General features: G+C 40.2%; 1 pseudogene; it reads right to left on the bottom strand.

Moving 5' to 3' along the window:
* Positions 1–50: 50 nt before the first annotated feature.
* Positions 51–24882, bottom strand: LOC121148099 (annotated as a pseudogene).
* Between the last annotated feature and the right edge of the window lie 1384 nt (positions 24883–26266).

Here is a 26266-nt window from a genome sequence, read left to right on the forward strand (position 1 = left end):
ATTTACAGTTGCATGTATCAAGCTTACAATAGAAACATAAGTTATACCATCTAAACAAAACCAGTAATGTATTGGTAATGGAAAGGAATGAAACTTTGACAGTCACTGGCAAGAATCAAGCCGTTATCCAGGAGCTGTAGATCTGATTGCGGTATGGTCTTCCAGTGTCTTTTGCAACTTAGTGACTCTCCTTTTTTACCAACTACCTGTTCGTAGTTATTCATATTTGTTGCCTGGACGGGGGTACCAACAAAAGTAAAATACAAAAATTGTTGTTGTTTCTTCTTCATCTTGCTTGGACTGAACCAATACAGTAACACTGTTCACATTCTGAAATGTAACATAGCGAAGTGGAACAATGCTATATTCTTTAATGTCATCCTCTATCAGTTCCAAAGCTTATTAGTTCACTTCTTTCTGCCTCTTCAAAATCCGTAGATCGTGTAGGTTGATAAAGATTTTTACATATTTAGGAACTTGACCATTATCTGGCCCTTGAAATTTAAAGCTTAACAAGTTGGTTGAATACCACAGTAATAAGTAACTGTTCATCAGAGTCAAATTCCAAAAAGATCAAGTCTTTTCATAAACAATTGTCAAAACAATGTTCATCACTCTCGTTAAGACATTCACAGCCAGCTTTGTTAATAAAAAGGCATTAAATCCATGTAGCCTTTTGGGATATCTGTGTTCTTGCTTTCAGGGTCATTTTCTAAATGCAGCTTGATTTTTTTTTAAAGATTTATTTTTATTATTTTTTATTGGAAAGGCAGATATACAGAGAGGAGAGACAGATCTTCCGTCCGATGATTCACTCCCCAAGTGAGCCGCAACGGGTCGATACTATGCCGGTCCGAAGCCAGGAGCCTCTTCCGGGTCTCCCACGCAGGTGCAGGTTCCCAAAGCTTTGGGCCGTCCTGACTGCTTTCCCAGGCCACAGGCAGGGAGCTGGAAGGGAAGCGGGGCTGCCGGGGTTAGAACCGGCGCCCATATGGGATCCCGGGCGTGCAAGGCGAGGACTTAACCACTTGTGCCACCACGCCGGGCCCAATGCAGCTTGATTTTTTTCTTCTGCTCCCATAGCATCTGCTCCTTGGTATTGATCAGTTCTCATTTGTTTAAAAAAAAAATGTAGGTGTGGCTAACATATTTTTGGTGGCAGCTGTTGCCTGGCACTGATGCACATCTACTTCCAAGAAAACAGCCTGGGGATATTTATTACTTGTAGATCTGAATGCTGAGGCAATCCTCGAACATGAGCCACACCTTGAGATGGAGGACAGCCACTTGATGCTGTCCCAGGGTCCCCAGTATGAGGCATGCTCTGAGGGTCCTGCTCAAGAGGTTTTGATAGTTCAGCAGTTCTGAATTACTGCCCATCTTGCCACTCTAGCATGATGAAATCTCTCCAGAATCCACTGGTTGACATAGTCCACCCTAGAGTCTCTGTTTGCCCAGATATTCATGCTAGCTCTGGGCTGGGGGAGTTGATCATTTTGTTCCATCCTCTGAGCTCTGTTTTGGTACCAAGTGTCCTCTGAAGGCTCCAGTGTACTACCATATCCTCCATGTGCACCTGGATATGCTGTCCAATGCTCCCTCTAAGCCACTGAGGAGGCCCGCCTCTGACATATGCACTCCACGGTCAGACCATTGCATCTGCAATTCTCTCCATGGTAGACGTTCTGAATCCAGCGATTCAGTTTGGGGGATACCCAAAGAAACTTCGTTTGAGGTGGTCCCAGACCTGATTCTTGTGTGTGCTTGTCAATAGAGCATCCAGCACAGTCCGTTACCCCAGCTTATGCACATGCTGGGGGTTACAATTGCTGGATCAGTTCTGTCTCTAGCCCTGTCTTCTAGGCAGCTTTTCTGAATACATACACACAGTTGGCAGTCCACCCTGCACTTCTCCTTTAGCTACTTCTTTTAATAATTTTCTCTAATCCATTTCCCTTGTTAATGTATCCTTTCATGCCTCATTACCTTTTTAGGCTTATTGGCTGTCATTTCTCTATTTCTGTGATGCATTTAAAAAAAGATTTTCTTTATACATGTATATATATATATATAAACATATATTACATATGTGTATGTGCATTGTGCATCTACTGCCAAGTTACTGAATTTTAGTTCATTTTTGAAACTCGTGCAGCTGTTAAAGTGGCCATTATAAGATGATTTGCATGTAATTTTAGAACAGCATACTGCAGGATGGGAAATCCTTACACCTGTGTTTACCTGTGTACTGTCACTGGTTCTAGCGAAATCCAGATGAGACCCAGGTGCCCAGCTCACTTTGTTACAATATTTACATTTTCACTAAATCTGTTTATGCCTCACATTTCTGGTTACATAGTCCTAATTATGACGAACAGCACCCCTGTACCCCCACACTTGGTGCACTGCCTTTTCTGCTTGGAAGCAGATGCACAAAGTAGATTTATAGTCTTGACAATTTTTCAAGTTCATGGAGTGACAATTCCAGGGTTTCACTCTTCTGTGACTCTGACTTTAAGGCTGGTTTTGAGATCATTGAAGACTTAAAACATCTTTCACATAAAAGCTATTGGTAAGAGAAAAATAAAGTACTAAGTCATCAGAATGCAGACATTTGATCAGATGAACTTGGAAGTGTGGTGTGTTGCTTTTAAGTTGACAGTCTTAAATATTTTCACCAAGCATCATTTAATGTTTAATTTTCTACTTGAAACAGTCAGGTTTCTGAATACACTACTCACTGCATTTCTTCTTTCTTTCTACTATTATTCGTCTTATATTCATTGTGATCATAACTGAGAAAAAAGTTGTGATTATTAGGTTGTGAAGTTTTATAACTTTATCAAATTAACTCTAAATTCACAAAATCCAAACCGTCACATTTCTAAGTGACCTGTTTATCCAGTAGCCTAAAATATGAATCATAAAATAATATGATTTTAATATTGTCTTGATCATCACAAAAGATTTGTTCACTAAAATACAAAATATTTTCTCAGCTCTTATCTGCTTGACCAACTGTTTAAGTTGACATAACCTATAGGTCTCTTAATCAAGATATGTTATAAGGAACAGATTGAAGTGTGTGTGTGTGTGTGTGAAACCAAGAGAGCGCCAATTTGTTGGTTCACTTTTGGTTTACTCTCCATATACCCACAACGGCTAGTGATGCACCAGGTCAAAGCCAGGAATTAAGAACTCCATTTAGCTTTCCCATGTGAGTGGCAGGATCCAACTACTGAACCCACCACCTGCTGCCTCCAAGAGGGTGCATCCCTAATACGGGTGGCTTCTGAACCCTCTTAGCTTCCCCCTCTTTCCTTCCTCCATCCCCTACGATCCATCACTACCATCCTTCCTTTCTATATTTCCTGCTATGATTACTCTTCCAATTAAGCATGATATGCTGTCCCTTAAGTTCTTCATTAATTAACTAGCAGTGTAAAAAACTAGTCATTTCTGTGTTTACCTAGAATCTGGCACAACAAAAATGATCAACCAACCTGAGCCATTCTTGGAAAAGAGAATGTTTTTACCCACACGTAAGAAAGCCAGCCTGAAGTTGATGATTTTATAAAGACTTTAAATAAACTATATCCACTCTACTCCTTCCTCTCCACTTTGTGAAGCTTTATCTCTACGATTACAAATTTCCTTGCATGAGTTGACACATAAGGCCTGTCTGGGTTCCAGCTGTGCTGAACGATGGATGTAAAACATAGACACTCACAGTTTAAAGGAGATCCATAACCTAATTTTGTAATGGGACAGAATTCTTCAGGTGTTGTATTTGAAGAGTTGTTTCTTTGTTTCCCTCCTTAAATGATTCAGGATTATTAATATTCTGTGTCTTGTGCTTGTTAAATCAGAAGAATGACAATAGAAAGAAATGGATAAAGGGAGGTACCAGTGGAGGGGAGGGTGGCTGGAGCAAGAAGAAAAAGGAGCGAAGAGAGAAAGGTTGAAATTTCAGAAGCCAGTTGTGTTAAGGAGAAACTGATAAATAAGCAGTCAGGTGAAATCTCTCAGGAGGAAGAACAAATGAGCACAACTTGACTTTCATGTAACCCTTAATCTATTTAGAGAAGGAAGAATCAGGAAATAAAGTACTTCTCAGCAGTAGTTTAAGTCAAGAACTCGAATTAATTTACTTGACTTTCAAGCCATGAGCTTTGTTTATACTCTGTGGAAAGCACAATTTCACACTCTTAGATTCTAATACAATGTTGAAAAGACCATTTCCTTGTAAAATCAGAGGCGCTACTTGCCACCAACTGCATTACTTATGAGGCACCTTGATTGTGTGAGACAATCCCCACTCCAGCTACTGAAAAAAAAGCAGCCTCCTTTAGAACCGAGAACCTGTTCAAATGGTGATGAACATAGTTAACAGTGAAACCTAACCTAAAAGATTTCTTATGAGTTTGTGTATTTAAATTCTAGCAACCATAAGAACGCTATCAATACAACATAATGATTAAGTTGACTAATATATTAAAAATTGTTAGCAATCTAAAACCTTTTAAGTCAAATAAGAAAGCCATCTTAATGCAAGGATATACTTGAATGTGAAAATTGCAGAACTAAATGGATATTGGTGCAATTTAATTCAAATGCAGAATTATTATACATAGCTCTAGGCAAGATTGTCACTTTGAAATATAGACCAAGGAAAACAATTAAATTTAAAAATTATCATTTACAAGATTGTATACTGCAGTATTTGTTTCACTACATTTATTTAAAATTGTATGTACAATAAAAACAATGCAAAATATTGAATCATGAGTTGTTTTAAAGTCTTCGTGGCTACTTACCAATATATCAGCTAGTTGCTGCCATAATAAAGCTACATAACATGTCACAAAAGTCTTAGTGGCACACTGCTGTAAATACATATTTAGATAGTGTGGAGAAGGAGAATTTCTGTACTCAGCTTGGTCTCGCTACTTCAAATTGTGTGCTATAGTTTGATCATGAATTGGCCACCAAACTAATATGGGAAAAAAGCCCCGGAGTGTAAAGTTAGTAGCATGGTATGGGATCCTTCAGCCATTGAGGGCATTCCTCCAGAAGATAGCACTCATGAGAGGGTTGTTAACAAAAACTTATGTTTGAGTTCACCCATTCTCTGTGCTACTGACTCTTTTATAATCCTTCTTTTGTAAAATACTCCATTATCGATACCTGCTGCCATCCCATAGGAACACAGCAGCTTGAACTTCCAAAATTGAGCCACATAAGCCTTTTTTTATAGTGAAGTCATTGCCCCAAGTGTTTATTTATTTATTTATTTATTTATTTTTATTGCAAAGTCACATACACAAAGAGAAGGAGAAACAGAAAGAAAGATCTTCCATCCAATGATTCACTCCCAAAGTGACTGCAACAACCAGTACTGTGCCGATCCAAAACCAGGAGCCAGGAACTCTTCCAGGTCTCCCACGCAGGTTCAGGGTTCCAAGACTTTTGGGCTATCCTCGACTGCATTCCCAGGCCACAAGCAAGGAACTGGATGGGAAGTGGAGCTGCTGGGATTAGAACCGGCGCCCATATGGCATCCCAGTGTATTCCAGGTCAGGACTTTAGCTGCTAAGCCACCATGCTGGGCCCTGCCCCAAGCATTTTGTTCTAGTTATGAAAAGTTGGCTAACATAATGGGCTCAAGTAGTTTTGGTGCTCAGTTTATATTTCCATCATGTTAACTCATGTTTACAAGATCCTCTTTGAGGTCGTAGTAGAGAAACAAAAGAACAAGGAGCAATAGTCAAAATCTCTCTTAAAACTTGGACACCCTGATTCTATTGTCCTCAAAAAGCAAATAGTAAAAACAATAAAATCAGTGATGAAGAGCATGAATATAGAAAAGGCCTTCAATTGGGGACTTTTATATGAATTGGGGGTCAAATATCTGTTCAGATGCATGATTCATTACTAGGTTAGTGGATTCGTGAACTGCTTATTCATAAAACATATCCTGAATGCTACTGGACCATAGTAAGGGTTAAGAATATGACCATGATGCACTAAACGATAATGTCACCCAATATACTTACCCTGAGCCAGGCAGCATCCATTCTGTAAGTCATGAGGTTCCATGGGACATGGGAACAGGTGTGTATTAGTATTTCACACAGATAAATTGCATGACCCAGGCCTCATGTATGTTATATTTATTCTTTTTATTTAAAAAAAATTATCCCTGTATTCGAAGGGCCAAGTTACAGAAATATTTAGAGAGATGGAGAGACCTTTTATCCATCCACGTCATTTCATTCCCTGACATGGCTGTAAGAACCATCTGAACTCCATCCAGATCTCCCACCTTCTGTTTCTTTCTCTAGTCACACATATGGTTTGATGGTGGATTCCTGTGACCACCCTCCAGGGGAGGAAAGAATCTTACCTGTTTTGTTGATAGATCAGGCCAGTATGTTACTACAACTCAGAGCCAGACTGCTAACTCATCAAGGCATCTGTGGTAGTTCCACAGTAACAGTGATATGTGACACCTTTCTATTTGCACTGTTATGGTAATACACCTGGTCACCAACTTGGTAAGGAGTTAGAAATAGCCGATATCAGGAACATAAATAGGAGCTGGCATGGTAGCTAATCCTGTCCCCATGGACACTGGTTCATGTCCCAGCCGCTCCACTTCAGATCCAGCTTCCTGCTTAAGCCCTGAGAAAGAGTAGAGGATGGCTCAAGTTTGGGATCCCCTGCATCCATATGGAAAGACCCGGAGGAACCTGCTGTCTTTGGATTAGCTTAGGTCCAGTCTCTACAGCCATTTGGGAAGTGAACTGATGGATGGAAAACGTGTGTGTGTGTGTGCGCCCTTCCTTCTGTAAATCTGCCTTTTGAATAAAAATAAATGAATCTTTAAAAAAAAAAAGACATAAATCGACTCTTAGGTGACCAAATTGCTTGGGTAATTGTTCATGGTCTTATGCCTGAGTCAGATGGATTATTCTGGTTAAAAACTGGGATGGTTGTATTAGCTTTTCATTTGTTTTATAACAAACACCTGACATAGGCTACTTAGGGAAAAGAAAAGGTTTATATATCTCACAGTTTGGGAAATGCAAGTACTTTGTACTGGCCTTAGCTTCATTCTTGTGAAAGCCTTCTTGACTTTGTTATATCAGTATATACAACATCAATGAGAGCAAATGTGGAAGCCAGTGATTACATTTTGGCACAGAAAGCCATAGAGACTTGGTGTGGACATGTTTAGGCATACATGAACAAAGTTGTCCACACAAGAACTTTTGAAGTAATTGAAGATGAGTCCTTCAATTACTCAAGGACCTCCTATTAATTCCTTCCATCTCAACACCTCCACACTGAGGACCAGGCCTTCAACACATGGACCCAAAACACAATTAAAGGTAGACTTACACAAGTGCATCCAGTGTGTGTTTATTTGTGTGTGTCATTTCAAGGCCTCCCAAAGAATGTATGTTGCACAGAAGTTATTGTGTAACCATGTCAATAAGATGACTCCATCAATCTATTCTTAGCCACCGCAGTATTACTGCAGTGGTCCCATGGACCAACAAGCTGTGATGCAGAGGATAAAAATATACATCTATGCAACAGAATGAACGATTGTTGATCAGGGATCCTCTAGCCATTGTTTCTGTATGTCTGATACCTCAGATTGCTAACACTTGAATAAGGTGCTTGTGGTGGTGAATCAGATTTCTATGATCTTTCTCAGTGAGATTGATGTGAATTCTCTCCTTGACTTCTTTTACCTACCACCACTTGGATAGCACTGTTGGCCAAGATACAACTTAGTATCTGTTATCAAGGTTTTCCTGGACTTTAACATTTCCAACACTAACTTCCTGTTGAAGGACATAATATGAATACATACTCATTGACCCATTTATCTTGCCATAAATCATATCACATTACCATAATTGCCGGCCTGTTAAAGTATAGTAAAGGTGCCAGCTTGGATGAGACATATCTTGTGGTTAAGATACTCTTCTTCAAGATGAGATCAGACAGGTAATAAAAGATGGATATTATAGGGATGTAGGGGCCTTGTGAGGGCCCTGGCCTTTTCTCTCTGTGAAATAGGGTGCTATTAGACAGTTATGAACAAAATAATAATATGATGTAGTATGTTTTATAGAATCACTGTGACTGAAGGATAGACCTCTTGCAATAATCTTGGAAAGAAATGACAATGACTTAGACCAGCTTTCAGGAGCAGCTAGTGATGGCAAATGGTTGAAGTTGTGGCAGCATTCTCATAGTAAAGTCGTGGTATTTCTCCTTCTTTGAATTTGCATTCTCTTATTAGTGAGTTAAATATTTGGCCCAGTAGATGGAGCATACAAAGTATTGCTTTGCAGCTTTTCAGTGGATTTATTCCATCAGAATAAAAAACCAAAGCTGAGTGATGGGGACAACTTTCTTCATTATCAAAAGAGTCAGACCTTCAAATTCTAGCTCCGCAGAATGGATACTTCAGGCCTTCAGTCTATGTTGCCTCTTCTTCCTAAGTCTATAATTCTGGCAGCCTCTTGGCTCTGCTTTAGAACATGTAACTTGTGTTTAGTTTTCTAAAACCCAGCATAGTTTATCATTTTAAATTTTATAATTATATTCTTCTGAGTTCTTGGTGATTGTAATGGAGTCAACTGCATCTCTGTCTTGTGCACCTGCATGCGTGTGCATACGTGCGCGCGTACACACACACACACACACACACACACACACACACACTCATTCCTAAGTTGAAGGCTTAGCCCCCTGTTTGACTGAGTTTGGAGGTAGGACCTTTATAGGAATGATTAAGGCTGAATAAAGTCATAAATGTAGGACCCTAAAACAGAAGCACAGATATCCTTACCTAGAAGAGACACACAGGAATCAGGCTCTGCCTATGCATGCCCAGAACACCAGGTTTGGTGAGGACACCCTGCGAAAACTGTGGTCTCCAAGCCAGCAAAGGCAGCCCCATCGGAAGCCAGCCCTACCAACAGCTCCACCTAGGAACTTCCAGCCTCTAGAACTGAGAGAACATTTATTGCTGCTCTGAAGCCACCCAACCTGAAGAAATGTGTTAGGGCATTAGTAGACTAATACAGGGAGGTCCTGCATGCATTTGGACACGTTGGAATTCAGTTTTGTTGAGTTTATCAGGATTGATATATAGGTAAAAGCATCAAGGATGGTATGAGAAAGAATCATAGTCAGCAATAAAATAAGCTATCTTGACTCTGGGGAAACAGAAAATTTTATCTCTCCACATAATTCTGTGTGTATTAATTGTTTATGGTTTTGAAGATAACTTCCCTTTAGGAATAATGCAGTTGGTTTAAATCTTTCCATAAGTCTGTTCTCTGCTCTCACTCAATTTACTACGATTACTTTCATGCAGTGAAGTGACAGTATAAATAATATTTTTCAATGAGGATTTTTTCATCACAAAATGCTTATTCCAGTCACTCTTCCATTACCATGTTTTATTTTCTTCATAATATTTATCTTAATGTGAGGTTATGTATTCATCTTTTTTTATTCTCATATCTCCCATTAAAATAAAAATTTCAGTTTGACCTTATTTTTCTTTCTCACTACAATATTGCTCATACCTAAAACACATCAGAGGGACTTCATAAATCTTATATGAGAGAAGTGTTTCTGAAACTCACTGCAAGAAATCTTAGAACCAGGCTTACAGTTCACAATATGACTTGCAGTTTGAGAACTAATTTCTATTTTTCCACCATTTTTACCCCTGCTTTCCTTGAGTATGATCTCCTGAGTTTATGTTGCAGTTTTGTACATGTCTTTATAAACTGTCAGAAGCACAGATAGTCCGTCTGTGAACAAACAAAAATCAAGCCTCAGATCCTAGGTGTTTCTCCCAAATATGTTGACTCTAATGAATATCGAGTGGACAACAGAATGAGTGTTTTGTCTGCATATGATCTTTAAATGTGATATTTTTCTTCATGGCTTTGCACGTGACAGTTTGACTTTTCCAGCCACGGTAGTGTGTCCTCGCTCTCCTCTGGCCTCCTCCTCCCAAGGTTGGCCCACTGGCCCCACTGCCCTGTCCCACAGGGCCGACTTCAGGAGCAACACTGCTCAGGTTGTCTTGCCATCTGACTTCCCATCTGGAAGAAAGGCATATGCTGATGGAGCATGGAGTTCTGTGACCACCCAGAGTCCCTGCCTCCTTCCCCCCTTGCCACTGGCCGGACAGTAGCGACATACTGACAGACACCAGTCCTGCATGGCACCAGCTTCATGGAAGCTTCAGGAACCTCATCCCTCCTGACTTTCCAGTGTTTTATTTCCTTAGCTTCCTTTCCACTTAGCTTCCTCTGCTATGACAGCTTGTTCCTTCATTTAGCTCTCTTTTGAACACTGGAGAGACAAGAAGAGACAGAGCTTGCATCTGCTGATTCTCTTCCCAAGTGCCTGCAGTGGCAGGACTTGGCTCAGTTGAAGATAGGAGCAGGGAACCCAAGCCAGGTTTCCTGTATGGATGGTAGGAACCTAAGTGCTTGAGCCCCACTGCGGCCTTAGCGGAAAGCTGGAATCAAGAGCTCGCGCCAGGGGCTGAACTCAGGCATTCTGATACAGAAGGTGGCTGTTTTAACCGGACGCCCTGTTTTGCAATACTTATCCTCTTTTTAAGTATTTATCTGTGTCATATCCTGCCTGTTGGTAGAGCTTGTTGGGAGGGTGGGGAAACTAAAGTTAATAATGAGAAGTCAGTCCCCTGTTGGGTGGAAAAGGAAAGTGATAAAACTACACCTAGCTGTGTAGGCATACATGCTGAGTGTGCTAAGTGTGCAATGCACTGTACATTGCATCCTTTGCTGTAATAACAATGTTGAAAAAAAAAAAAAGGTAGGCCCAGAGCAGTAGCCTAGCAGCTGAAGTCCATGCATTGCACATGCTGGGATCCCATGTGGATGCCAGTTCTCACCCCAGTGGCCCCACTTCGCATCCAGCTCCTTCCCTATGGCCTGGGAAAGTAGTTGAGGACAGCCCAAAGCTTGGGACCTTGTACCTGCGTGGGAGACCTGGAAGCAGCTCCTGGCTTCCGCTCCTGGCTTGAGCTAAGCTCCAGCTATGGCAGCCACTTGGGGAGTGAATCAATAGATGGAAGATTGTCCTCTCTGTCTCTCCTCTGTACCTCTGACTTTCCAATAAAAATAAAATAAATCTTAAAAAAATCCCTTTCCTCAGGGGAATGCTTACAGAAAAAAAAAAACAGCATAAATGGTTCTTGTGTATTCTGATATTTTTTAAAAAGGACCATTCTTTTTGCTTGTATTTTAGTTGATATCCCCAAATCTGAGGACAAATGCTACTTTTTTTTTCTTTTGCAATGAGCCAGGTTATTCAAGTATCTGTCAGCCTCTGTAAGAAATAACTCCGTCATCCCCAGAATACCTTGCAAGACTTTATCGTGGCTTATCATGTACTGAAATAGGAGGTGGGGGAAGGAAGAGGAGAGCCTCCTCAGGACCCTGCGCCAGTGCATTCATAAATGTGAGATATTTAAGTACCTAACTTACTTCTAGAAAACTAGTCTACAGGTTGTACTTTGAGTTGGAAAGGAAGGATTTGGGATAAACCCATGATGCCAGGGGCCTGAGAATCACTCCAGCAGGGCATGGGGGAAGTGCAGTGATGAACCTGCTTTTCACTTGGCCTCTTTGTAACTCAGAGTAACTAGTAAGTTGTTAATACTGTTAGCAAAGAATGAATAAGCGTAAGGGAAACATCTCCAACATACCTTTTGGAGGATGTTGAAGTAGCTAGGATTATGTTAATTAAATAGACCAGTTCCTAGTAACCTATTGGTCAAAACAGTGTAGAAGTTGTAACTTTTAGTTAGACTAAGTTTATCTTCAGATTACTCAAACAATTTTGAGACTGAAAATTTGAATGAAAGTTTGTGATACTTTTGACTCAAAAGTGATTGTTACTAATTCTATTTAAATTTTTTTGTCAGTGCTCTCATGGTGTTTTAATTCTCCTGGACTTAGGTTCTATTAAATCCAAGTAATATGCAAGTTTCATGTGACTTAGATGCAGTACTACCAGAAGTGACATAGGAGCAATAGAACTGATATTAACAGTAATAATATTAATAATATTTTAGGTGTTAGGTGCTTAAAATAGCACTAAGTGCAAAAATTCCTAGGAGATAGTAGAGAAAACTGTTTCAATTTCCAGATAAGTGAACATCTTTAAGAATCAAATCTAGGTAAAATTAAAAATAATAATTTAAATTATAGACTGTAACTTGTTTGTTAAGTAATCAATCTGTTATGGTGAAAGACTTAAGTTTTCAAATCCATGCAGTTTTATTCATATTCCCATGCTATTTAAAAAAAATTTTTTTTAGAATTTCTTTTCATGAGACAGTGCCATCGGCTCAGGGGTTCCTCCTTCTACTCTTCCTATTTCCCATCCCTCCCTCCACTATATTAATTCCCCTATGTGATTACACTAGTATGCTCCAAGGCAGACAGTTTCATGTGAAACTAGTAACCAATAGTGAATTCCCTTACTCTTGTTTTACAACTATTTTCCCCTACTTGTTTACCATAATAACAGCCCCATGAGTCATTTGCTTGATTGTTGCACAATAACTTGATATCCCATAACAATTGCCATTGTCAAAAACCTGCTGGCCCAGCTTTTTAGGGTCCCTGATAAAAACCAGATACAACTAGCTACAACTGAAATTGTGTCTATAGCCTCAAAATCATTTCAGAATCACCAGAGGTACCATGCAATTAATTAAGTTGTATGTTTTAAGTTACATTGTTTAATGTTAACTGATATTTTCCAGTAAGGTTGATGCCCAATCTCACTTAATAAATCTTTCATGTTTCAGAAGAGGGCCTGGCTATTTTCCTAACAGTAGTTGCAAGTAGGGCGGGCTTTTGCTCAACACTTGTATCCTGTTTAACATAACTAGATAAATAAATCCAAATTCTCAAGAATTAGGTTGTATAGGATATCTGTGTGTTTACCCATGAGTCTTAGGTTCAGTGTTTAGTGCATTTGTGGGGGATAAAAGAGTTGTCAGCTGTGATGTCCATTTCTGGTCTCTATCGGAATACCAAAGACCGGAATGCAAACATGTGGCTACTTCTCTTTTAACTCCAGAAATATTCTCAATTTCCTTAGCCCTTATGCCTTCCCGTAGCTTACTTTTACTTTGCTTTCACTCAGTATTTGGCAGTGGTGCAAAGAAAAGGAAAGGTTGATACGTGTACTGTATGTATTTATCTAATTAGTTCAAATGCCTAAAAGTACAGAGAAAGTCATTGAGCCTCACAATGTTAGGAAACAGAAGGCAGTCAGAACAAAGAATGATCCTCAAATCTTAACACAACCTAAACATTCGGCTTGCTGGAAGAAGAACTAAAAGTAAGGAAATCATCTTGTGCATTTCACTAGATTCTTTCTAATGGGGATAATAAAACCAAATATCCATTTGTACTTTTGAAATAGCAGTGGTTTCATGGGAAACCTTTTAAAATAATTTTATACTTATGGTGCACCACTATTTTTATAATAAAGTGCTATCTCTGTTTGCAAAGAGAGAAACGGGGAAGAAAGCATACATCATCAACTGACAGTGGGCTCACATAAGAGCCTTCCAATTATTCCAGATTTCAGTGGCTTACCACACGGTTCAGTCCATGTAAATATCTTTAACAAAAATAACTGTATTTGAACACAAGTATTTGCACTAACGCATTGGCATTTTAGATGTTTGTTTTCTAAACTCTTTAAACTCCAGTTTCTTTCTCCAATATTTGAGAATAATGTATTGAAGAATTGGGGGGGTGCAGGTGGGCAGAGCGTACATGGTGACAGTATATGAGGTGCTGTTTGCCACAGGGCCAGGCAGCTTGTAGACTTGAAAAAAGTTACAGTGAGTAGTCCTTCCAGTGCCCACCTTAATTTGCACTGGAGAACAAGCACATCTTTTAGTCACATCTGATTCAACAAAATTATCTGTAGAAACAGTGCCTCAGGGAGTCCGCATTAGGGAAGTGTGAATTCTATGGTTCACGAGCCTCTGGTTTGGATGGCAGCGTACCCCTACGCTGCCTCAGTGGAATAGTTACAGCTCTTTCACTGATTCTGATAAATCATAAAGTGTGGCTGGTATAAAAGTAATTTATATTCATGGATTAACTGGGCACATAGGTTTAATAATATTGACATTACAGTAACATGCTTAATAGCACATTGTCATGGTATCATCTGCTAAGTAGTTCTTACCAATGCATTTCATATCCTGCCGAATAATAATTTGTTAAAGGCAGTGTCACTGCACATATTAATGCTTTCGTAAATGTGAACATCACATTCTTGAATGGCACTTGACTTAATTCATGATAACTTGGGGCTTGTGATTACAATGAATAAAAGACTCAGGCTCCTCTGAATGGAAAGATTGCACATTTGTAGCCTTACAACTGTTCAGAAATTGAAATGAGAAAGGAGTTGCAACTGCCGAGATCGGTGGCGGAAAACATTTGACTAAACGCAGTGTATCTCTCCTGTGTTACCCATGTCACCTCTCCCTTGTCATTGCATCCCAGGATCCAGAATGTGCATTGAGATGGCAGTTAGGAAATGAAGTGGTGACCACAAGCATGAAGTGCTCATCTGCCCTGGCTAGGTTAATCTGTGTGCGTATCCTTGCTGTTTGAAAATAAAAGGAATGGGGCTCAGCATCTTTGCCTCTGTTACTTTTACGAATGACTTTTTCAACATGTATTTATTGGCCATCTCACCAGCCACTCAGATGACATGGATTAGGCATCATCGAGCAAAGGTGAAAGGCTTGTTTACTGCCTTGAAAGCACCTCAGTCAAGGGTGGGGATGATACAACAAACAGGGATGGGAGAGGAAGATGATAGACAGACCGCAGCAGTAGCTGTCAGAACGCCCAGCTCCAAAATGAAATCTACTCATGGAGTTTTGGAAGTTTGTGAGACAAATTTTTTACATTTTTTTCCAAGTACAGTGCAATACCAAGATTATATTACTTGAGTCCTTTCCAAGTTTTCTGTTAAAGGGGGCAAGCGGCTCTGATTTCCCAGTCATCTTTATTTTTCATGTTACAAATCTTGCTAATGTATAATCCAATAGATGATGTTATTTTATTTAAAATGTCAGTCACAAGGAACCAAATCATTCATTCTGTTTTGATTTGTGTACACCGGTGAAGTCTTCCTTCTTAATCAGGTGTGGGAGGAACAAAAATTAAAGGGACAGATCCTATTGTTGATCATACTGTTTTTCTTTAAGGTTAATTCAAAAGGCAGAGTTACAGAAAGAGAAAGAGGCACACACTGAGACATTCCACCTGCTGATTTACTCCCCAAAAGGCTATGATGCCCAGAGCTGGACTGGTCCCAAGCTGTGAACCTTACACTACTTCTAGGTCTTCCATGTGAATACAAGGACCAAGGCACGTGGGCATCCTCTGCTGCTTTCACAGTTCATAAGCAGGAAACTTGGTCAGAAGTACAGTGACCAAGACTCCAAGCAGCACCCATATGGGAAGCTAGCTCTGCAGGAGGGTCAGCCTGTTTAGCCACTGTGCTGGCTCCTATCATGTTCCTCTGCACTCTCAGATAATTACTGTTCTTTTAGTTTTTCAATCTCTAATCTTTGCAAAGAGGACAGACTGACCCTAAAATTCATGTTGCCATTTAAAGGATAACATGTAAACAAAACAATCTTGAAATAAAAAGAAAAAAGTAGGGAAATGCAAAATTCACAATTTTAAGATTGACCACAAAGTTACAGGAGCAAAACAGGATGATAACCAGTAAAAGAGAATTTATAATCCTAATGTAAATTCCCACATTTACTACCACTTTTTTTTATAAGAGTTCCAAGGAAACTAAATAGAAAAGAACAGTCTTGTCCGCAGGATGCCAGGGCAACTGCATATCCACATGCCAAAGAGAGATGTTGGACTCCCTATACCCAATGATACTGAGTAGACTGGGGGCCAGCGTGAAGGCTCAACTGGCTAATCCTCCACTTCCAAGTTCCAGCATCTCATAGGTACTGGTTCATGTCCTGACTGCTCTGCTTCCCAATGCTCCAGCAAGTGCAGTTGAGGCTGGGTTATTCTAGTGATGTTGGAGAGAGGTTGTTGGTGTAGAATAGAAGCAGAAAAGTGATTCTAGGAGGTGTTGAGGTCTCACGGAATGCCCCCTGTGCGTGTTTATGGTCAGATCAGTGGCATGTGAAGCATGCTTCCAAGCTGAGAGTAAGAAGTTTTCAGTGAGAAATACTTACTTGGACAGTGAATGAACAAAATCGAAAAATAACTAAGAGAAATTTGATAAAAGTGCCAAGCATTATTAAAGGCCAATGTGCCATGTGCAGCCGTAAGTTGAACTTGAAGGTAGACGTTATATTTGATTGTGATCCCTTTTATTCATCCCTTGAATTTAAGTTCATAGCAGGAAGAGAGTAAACACTGAACAAGCTCACATTTTTTGCTGTGTAGAAGGCTGAGGTAGGGAAGGAAAACAAGAAACTAAAATTTTTGCAAGGGCATGACAATGATATTTAAGGATGGAATACATAATCCATGTTTAGTTGAAAAGGACATAGAGACAAAAGGAAATGGCAGTAAAATGGCACCAGGTTCAATAGATTTTAAGTGCTTGTATGGTAGAGAATTAAAGGATTAAGAAAATGGAAAATGGATCCTAGTTGGTCACAAAGAGCAGGAGTTTAAACTGAACAGTTGAAAATCCTCCATACACCAGTGTTGATGCTGTGAGCAAGACAGGGTGGTTGCCCGAGGTTAATAGAGAACAGTACCCGCCAACAACTGAAGGAAGTAAACTCTTTAAAATGGGTCATTTGTGAGGATTGACATCAGGAAGACCAGAAGAGTAAGGATGTCAAAATGGCCCCTCAAAAGAAAACCTGACAAATGAAAAGAGAGCTTCCGAAATAAAGCCAGAAGTAGCTCTTTAGGGCAGTAAGCTGAAGGAGTTATTTAAAGACAAGTCAAAGTACATAGGTTTTTTAAGTCTACTGTAAAACTAAGTCTGCTTTAGGGAAATGTTTTAGGTTCCTGGGAGATGTGGGAGATGAGGCCAGAGTAGCATTTATAGAGCTTTTGAAGAAACTTGATTTCCACCATTGGGCTCAAGATTATAGATTGGGTTTCTGAACTGATCTCCCACAGTTCCTACAACAGTATGGAAACCTTAAGATGATGTAACAGCTTAAGGTGATCTTGCTATCAGAAAGTCATAAGTTTTGAAAGTTTGTGTTAAGGAGACACGTGGGAAAATCTGATCGTGTCTTGTGGTGTGATGTTTTATTTATTAGCATCATTTCCATTGCCTTTGAGTATAGCCAAGAGCCTCTTCCCCCACACAGAAGACATAAGGGCTGAGTATCTGTTTGCCAGTGGACCACTGGATGGGATGAAGACAGCTCATTCTTTATTCCACTTCTATCTCTGGCCTGTCTGATGGTACTGTCAACAAGGGGGTGACACAATGCCAAGTATCGTTGTGATTTTTATGACCTGGACATCTGTCTAATATGTACTTGACTAGGACCACAAGTTCTGTCACAGAGGCCATGGAAAGACTGCCAGATGGTAATGAATTTTAGCCACTGCTGACTTCAGCTGGATACAAACAAATGACCTAAGGGGACCAGATCCCATGTCGCACTTGTAGTCCTTTCAAGCTAATCACTCCTTCCAGATCTGGTTACAAATGCAGCATTTGTGTAGAAACAGACTTGACCTCTTAAAGCAGCATTTGGTAAATATTTTGGATAACATGGCACAAATACAATATTTTAAGCAGCTAGAGAACAAAATTGTGTACTTTTTGCAAGATTTTATACTTCCTTCCTCTAAAAGGATCAGAATCAGATAACTAGAAGTGAAATTTGACCACATTTGTTTCCTGTTTTGTTAACTACAGAAGAGAAAAACATGTTATAGTTATTGTTTGTCTTGTAACATTCTAGTGTAATGTGCCATAGAACAATGAAACCAGTTTCAACTAAGATTATAGTCAAAGGACAGGGTGTTTGCCCTAGCAGATTTAATTTCTTGATGAACAAACTGGTTTTGCTTTCATTTTAGTTTTAGTGTCAAAGTATTGTTTCTTTTCAGTGTTTTTTTTTTTTTTTGAAAGGCAGATTTCCAGAGAAAAGTAAAGACAGACTGGAAAAAATTGTCTGTCCGCAGGTTCATTTGCTAAATGGCCAGTATGGTGGGAGCTGAGCTAATCCCAAACCTGGAGCTTCTTCTGAGTCTTCCACATGGGTACAGGGTCCCAAGGTCTTGAACAATCCTATACCACTTGCTTTTTTATGCCATTAACATGGAGCTGCATTGGAAGTGGAGCAATAGGGATACAAATTGGTACCTATATAGGATGCTGGTGATGAAGGTTAAAGATTAGCCGGTTGGGCCATGAAACCAGTCCCTAGTTTCAAGTCTTAACTTTTTCAAGGGTGCAAACATTTGCTTCAAATACTATAGGTAATGATAGTGACAGTTGCATGTTTTGCAAGGCCTTATGTGCATAGTGATGATCATTTGGATAGTAGATATTATTAGGTGTGTATACGCAATGATTTTGTTCAATATGAGAGTTCAACAATATGATATTTAATCCCTACATTTTGATGGCTTTTTACCAAAGAAGGAGAGAAAAATACTGTGTCACTTAGGGACATTAGTTCATGTTCCAATTAACTAATAAATTGAGGGTTATTCAACTTCTGAACAAAATTCCACATGGGGAATCACATGTGATTTTAGCTGGAAACTGTTGAAAGGATATGGCAAATGAAGGGTAATGAGACTCTATTAGTCACCTTAGGTTTCATGAGGGATGGTGTTGCAAATGAGTGTCTCAGGTGCCTTCCTCTGTGTATCCACTGGGAGAAGAATGGGAAATTTGGGAGAGATTATGAATGGCCTGTAACATGCAATATCTTCTTCATGTTCAACCCTCAGAGTTGTGATGAAACTAAGCGTCAAAACGTTGGTTTGCAGGGCCTGCGCATGTATTTTAGGGATAATATGAAGATAAATAAACAATGTGATGTCACCTCTAAAAAATAGATCTGTATGAATGGCTCAGTGGAAAGCTGTTGCACAATTTCCTTAAAATCTAGATCTCTTTAGCCCAAATTCTTTTAGTTTTTTTTTTTTTTTTTTTTTGCCAGGGAGTGGGGGAATGGAGTATCTATCTTCTGTATTTTGTATTTGATTATATTCCTATCATATTTCATCAAAACCAAGACTCAATTGTAAGAGCAGCTCTATTTTGTGTTTCTAAGAAAAAAAAACATAGCACGCTTTAAAGTCTGGCAGTATATTATTAGTTGTAATATTTCAACTAGAGAGATGTTAGAGTATGTGGAATTTAAATGGAAATTTGAAGCATTTGTTTATATGAAGGGCAGAGTCAGAGATAGAGAAACAGAAAGATTGTCCATCCACTCCATCCACTTCCCAAATGGCTGAAATGCCTTCCAGGTCTGCATAATGGGGACCCAGCACTTGGGTCACCTTCTGCTACATGGCCAGGCACATTAACAGGGAGCCGGATCAGAAGTGGAGTACCTGACACTCACTTGGGATGCCAGTGGCCCGTTAACTCACTGTGCCACAACACCAACCCCAGAATCATGTATTTGTTTAATTTTATTTGAAACACTAAGTGACGGCAGATTCAGCTACTGATTCACTCCCCAGATAGCCTCAAAAGTCCAAAGGTATCCCAGGCTGAAGCCAGAAGCCAAACCTCCGTCTGGGCCTTCTCAGCTGGGGGACAAAGGATTGAAGTACTTGAGCCATCATCAGTTACTTCCCAAGAGCTGGACTAATACAGTAGCAACAACTTCAACTTGAACTATGATTAAGAGTGTGTGTGTCCCCAGTGGTGGCTTAACCCACTTTGCCTTGCTACCCACCCCAAGAGGTACATCCTTAACAATCAAAAACATGCTAGGTCTTATGAGAGAGTCTGTCATGTCTTCCGTTCTGAGCTATGTGTTGAAGGTAGGGTTTTCTCTTATCCATCTGGGTGGCATATCCTTGTAGTGCATTCTCTATAAATATCCCAATTTTTCTTAAATCCATCATTAAGGTAAGAGATTATCTCCCAAAACAGTAAAGTTATAGCTAGGTTTTCTTTGCTTTATTTTACTACACAGTGAAAAGATTTAAGGAAATCAACTAGGAAAACTTGTATTAACTGAAAATTACTTAAATACCAACATGTAAATCAGAATGGTCCCAGAGGAAGAAACGAAAAGCATTGTTCCTCTACCATGAAGAGCTGATGATTATGATGATTATGGAGGAGAACTATATAAAGGAAACTGAAATATAAGCCATCATGTAAGAAAATGCCAAATGGAAGAGACTGGGTTTGAGAGACAAAGATGGTAGTGGCCAGAATAATTGGGGAATCCATAGGGAGCTTTTCCATGTAGGTCTATTAATATCTGCTATGATCAAAGCTAAGAAAAATTTGAATTCATCATCACATTTAAAAATAATTAAAATCACTACATATTAGTAGCAGTGTATTATTCTTAAGGAAAAAAATAGCTCTGTCACAATAACATGTTTTAATGGAGCAGGTGCTTGGTTGAGCAGTTAAGATGGCCACACCCCATACTGGAGTACTGGGATTTGGGACCCAGCTGACTCTGGCTCCAGATTCCAGCTCCCTGGTGATCTTGTCCCTGGAATACAGCAGTGATGACTCAAATAATTGGGTTCCTGCCAGCGATGTGGGAGATCTAAGAGAGAAACAGAGGGAGGAAGAGAAAGACAGCCAGACATGCAGAGAGCTCTCACACACAGGTTCACTTCTCAAATACTCACAACAAATATTGCCAAAGCCAAAAGCTGGAAACACACTCCAGGTCTCCCATATGGGTGGCAGAAATCCAATTCTCTGAGCCATCACAGCTGCTTCCCAAGGTCTGTATCAGCAGGAAGCTGGGTTCAGGAGCCAGACCAGGGCTCAAACCCAGTACTCTGATGGAGGACCCTAGCATCCTAACTACAAGGCTAAACACCCACTCTCATATATTAACATCTTCAGAAATCTCTTTCATGTTCAGCTTTGTAGAATTCAATTCGATACCCATTTGCTTCTGCATTAGTGCTATTGCAATACATATGTCATGTGGCTGCTGGAAAGATACGCCGCATGCATCAAAGATTAAGGGACAGCAGAAAGCAAACGAGATCCTAATATGAATAGGAAAATAGTTGTGATCTTGTTGGTCTCTTATGAGGATGTGGGCCCCCCAGAGTCTCGGGGCACACTTTGGAAACCCCTGATATAAAGCACGACTAACAACAGGAGTTAGAGATAGGAGAGGGAGTAATGAGTCTGGAGAAGATGAGACATTTTCTAGAGTGATTATGGTAGAAGTAATTCAGATTTAAAGACTTTAATTTGAGACTTTATCAGTCATTTAAACCTTTCTGTATTTCAGTAGCATTGTCTGTCTTATCCAGAATAGCTATGAGAATGTAATGAGCTAATATACATAAAAGAGCTTGTCGAATATACAGGTTTATACCCATCATGATTTTTGTTCAGTAGGAGTGTGAATTGGGATTCAAAAGATGGATAATTCTCCTATGGGTGTCTAGATAAGAGAGAAGGGAAGTGTCCCTTTAATGTCTGGCACTCTGTTTCAGTCCTCTTCCCACTCATCTCCCACTGAAATATTTTACACTGTCCATCAGTTTCTCAACCACTTAGCACTTGGGCACTGCACTGCAGTTCAGCATCCTGCTCTCCTCTTTTCTCTACTCCTCCGTGGTCACCCTTGCCATCTCCTGCTTTTCCCAGCAGTTGCTACCAGGGCATATACCTGGTTTCCCTCTTCTGCTCTGTTGGACTAGTTGCTTAAGCTGCCTCCTCCCATCTCATGGCTTCACCTGTCTGTGCTGATGAATCCCAAATCTGCAACTAAACTTGCGGCACCATCTCTATTTGACGTGCCTCCTTGGATGCATGTCTGTATTACTCTGGTGAAATACCCTGGGTAACTTGACTTGTAAAAAGAAGGAGATTGGGCTCCCAGTTTTGGAAGATCGTGGGCAGGACACTGGTGGGACGCTGGTGCTGTAGAGAGCCTAATAGTGAATAGCACGTGTGAGCAGGTGTGCAAGAGATCACAACATGGAAGAGGAGATCATAGGGGCCAGGCTCTGGCTTGTATGCCCTGCCCATGCGAGGACTCAGTGCCTCTTGGGAACTGGGAGTCTCGTGAACACTATTTCTTTTCCTTCAGAAGGCAGCGGCTTCCACTGAGTAGCACTTCTTAAAGGTCCCACGTGGCACAACAAACCTCCAACACATTGAACTAGCCAACAGGCCATGTCCAACTCGGAGCTTTGCGTTCCAGTAAGAACCTGAAAGTATCTAACAGCAGAATCGTCCCCACCTTGCTGACTTCATCTCCTTTCCCTGGATCCTCCAATGCACTAATCACTGAGCCTGTTGTGGCTCAAGTCCCTTTTAAACCTCTCTTCTCTCCACGTGGTGCCATGGCTCCCTCTCTGCTTAATCATTGTCACTTACTCAGTCAGAGCTACTGAAAAGCCCTTCCCTGGCGTCCCCAATTCTGCCTATTGCTTCTGCTGTCACAGTAGAACACGTCTCACAGAGCAGTTCCCAGCTGGCACCCTCATATTTGTATAGTGTATAAAGTTTACCTCAAGATCTGAACGGCTTGGCATCAAGAGGGAAGAGGTGTCCAGTATGGGGAGGAGAGAGGAAGGCAGTCTGGTTGTGGAGCAGGTGCAGCATTAAGTGAAGGCTAAGCTGCCATGGAAAGCTGTTCCGCTGCAGAGATGCAAAAAGTGGTGTTGACAGTGATGAAAGTAAGGCTTAGCATTGGCTTCTAGGGATGATGGTGGGATCGCTTAAGACAGAAAGTCATTCCTTAGCTGTTGTTACGTGTCATCTCTCTGGAGGCAGAGGCTGAATGCAACGATTGTTCAGTCCTTCCTAGTCCTGTGTCTCACAAGAAATGGATATGAGTTGCAGCTGGAAAAGTGAGTCCCCGTGAGCCGGTGTACCTGGCCTGTGCACTGCCATCCATAGAGTGTAGCCTGTGCGAGGGTGCTGTGACAGATGTTAAGTGAGCAAGTGAAAACAGAATGAAGAAGAGAGACTAGTTATATTCTAGAATGGTGATCAAATTTTTGAAATTGTCTTGACTTTGCCAGTTTGCTGCAAATAGTGCTAGTCACTGGGTTCCTTTCTTTTTCCCCCCTTTGGTGTCTTGATAGTTTGCTGTGCCATTACGGAGCATTTCTTGGTCCTTACTAAGGATAACATGTTTGACAGGGAAAACCTACGGAGTCAAGTTTGTAGGTTAAAAACTGAGTAATGAATGTCCTTTCTATCATGTGTTATCTCAGATCCTTAACATTTTAATGTCATTTTTAATGTGAATTTCCATGCTATTTTAATTCATTAGTCATGGGCTATCATTTTTTTGAAGTAATTACTGTAATTTCATCAAATGACATAATTATAGTAAATACTTTGATGTAATTACCATAAATATGGAAAGAGACACCCGAAGGTGTAATAATGTCACAAACTAAGATATTTACGATGTGTAAAGACAAATTATGATGACATTTATGACATGTAATAACATCACAGAGTTCTGTGTTTATGTTGTATAAAGAATAAAGATATAAATAGAAAGTAAAATTACATCATGTAGACTAATTTCTTTTATAAATAGTATAGAAACTTGAGAGTGCCACAAGGCCCCAAGTTCCGATGACTAGATCATTGCCACTTTGCTCCATTTTTCCCTTGAAATCCTGATAATGACTGTTACTTTGTCATGGTTAAAACATCTACCCCTTTGAAAGCATAGGTGTAGGCACAAAGCAGAGACATAAAATTAAAAAAAAAAACCCACTTAGTTCATAAAATAAATTTATCTGAAAATTTAAAAATACATGTTTGGGGAAAATACAATGTCTGAATCATAGTGTCCACTCAAATTTAGTGATTTCTTAAAAGGGAATAGGTCTGATTACTTGGTATTTACTAAAAAAGCAACCTGTTTAACTGAAAAACATTTTGTCTTGTTCATTGTTACATTCAGAGTTCATGAAACGTATGTTTTGACAATGAAATAATGTGAATTAGGCTAAGGGAAAGGAAAGCCAAAGCACAATATTGTGAGTGTAATTAATTCTTCTTAGACTAAAACAGAACATAATACCTTAAAAGTAGTTTCTGCTGCACTCCTGTTGCCTGCGACAGAGGCATCATGGACACCAGTTAGTTCACTTTTGATGTTATTTGATTTCAGTATCCAATTCAGTTTCCAAAAATACAGGCCCTGTTATAATGTGACATAATTTTAATTCCCTGTGTAGTCACAGGCGTAATTCACCACTAACTAAAATGTTCAACAAGTAAAAAAGTAAGAAGACCACAGTTCCACATGGGTATAATTAGTTTTTGAAAAAACAAGATGATTAATTCATTTGTTTATTTGGGAGAGAGGGATGAAAGGTAAAGAGAGAACGGGGGGGGGGGGGGGAGGAAGGAGAGAAGAGAGAGAGGCCGCATTGCTGGGTCACTTTCCAGCCCCAAATGGCTTGCAAGGACCCTGCACCACATTACGACCTGAAGCTACGGGCTGGGAAAATGGTCCACGTTTGCTACCCGGGCTCCAAGACTGACGACCAAACTCATCCTTGTTGCCTCAGGTGCTGCATTGGCAGGAGGCTCAAGGCCGTAGCCAAGTAGGGAATGCAGGTGCTGTGGTATAGGCATCTTAACCACTAAGCCAAGCATCACTGGGGATTGCTTGCCATTCTGGCCTAACTGGTTAATTTTAACCTGTGTGTTTTCTGCTTGACTCTGTAATTAGTCTTATTAATGTCCAAGTGTTTTGCAATTTTCATTGATGTCTCCTCTTTCTTCAGATCATGCTTAACTGAATGGTTTCTGAAGAGAAGGCTTTCTGAGTAGGGGAAGACCACAGGTGCTGGCTAATCTGAATATCAGATGTCGAGGCAGCTACAGACAGATGTTCAGGAGCCCCGAATGGTCGGTGAATCTAGCACCTGTGAATTCTGAACCCGATTCCTTTGCTGCTTTCCTGTGTGCTGCCCTCGACAGATAGCCTAACTTCTCAGGCCTCTGCTTTTATCGTTTATGGAATTAAGGACAGCAAAATAGCATACTTGTCAAATTGCCATGGCAAGGCAGGGGTACGTTTGAAAGTGATAGAAAGTGTTTTGTCCATCTCCTCAGCGAAATGAAACAAGGCCCTATTGTGTTTTAAGAGTGAACTCAATTGCCTGATTTATGCTGTCACATGTTTGCAAAGAGTGTAAATTGATTTTCACTCAAAACAAGACTGAGACGCCAAAGTGCTTGCCAAATTCAAAATCACCAACCTGTCTGGAAAGGCTCACCCACGCCCATGGAGTCTGAGAGTGTCTCCGTGTTTAAATCCAGTGCTTGCAAGGAAAAAGAAAAAACTGGAGGCAGACCTGGAGGCCACTGACTGTAATCTGTATAATCAATCAATCCTTGGCGCTTGCGCTGTGGTCACTTTTTCTCTGAATTGATTAATTTTCCCTAGCAGAGGCTTCATGCTACTTACTCTAATTTCTTTCTAAAAGCAGTTTTCAGGCAAAGCTGTCATGTTCAAGTGGGCCAACTTTTTTTTTTTAAGGGAGATGGTGCTTTAAAAAAAAAATTAGTGAACTTGGGATAGAAATGATTATTTCCAAGAATGGGATAAAAGCAATGACATGACTTATTTCATTGTACTTGCACAGGATGACTGAGCGCTAACCGCAGCTTCCAAGGCCCTAGGTTTAAATTTTGAAATCCAGGTCTGTGGTTTAATATTCTTCTGGGAAGTAATGGTGATGGCTCTTAGCAGTCAGAATTGCTGTGAGTTAAACAAAAGGCCCTTAATGAATGAATGAGAAACTTGCTCAGTGCTTGCTGTTATCAAAATACACTGAATCACACTAATTGCATTACCCATGTGGGAATGAGAAGGAAGTCGTGGTGTTCCAGCTTCTTGCAGGGACATTCTACAGTGGCCAGCATTCCAGGTTTGCCCCAAAACTGGAATTTGTGGGGTTATTTTATTTTTGCTCTGATTTTTGGTTTTCTGTGTGTTTGTTATTGTTGTCTC

The sequence above is a fragment of the Ochotona curzoniae genome, unplaced genomic scaffold, assembly GCF_017591425.1.
Source record: "Ochotona curzoniae isolate NIBS_2020 unplaced genomic scaffold, NIBS_Ocur_1.0 contig_1482, whole genome shotgun sequence".
In the NCBI taxonomy this organism is placed as follows: domain Eukaryota; kingdom Metazoa; phylum Chordata; class Mammalia; order Lagomorpha; family Ochotonidae; genus Ochotona; species Ochotona curzoniae.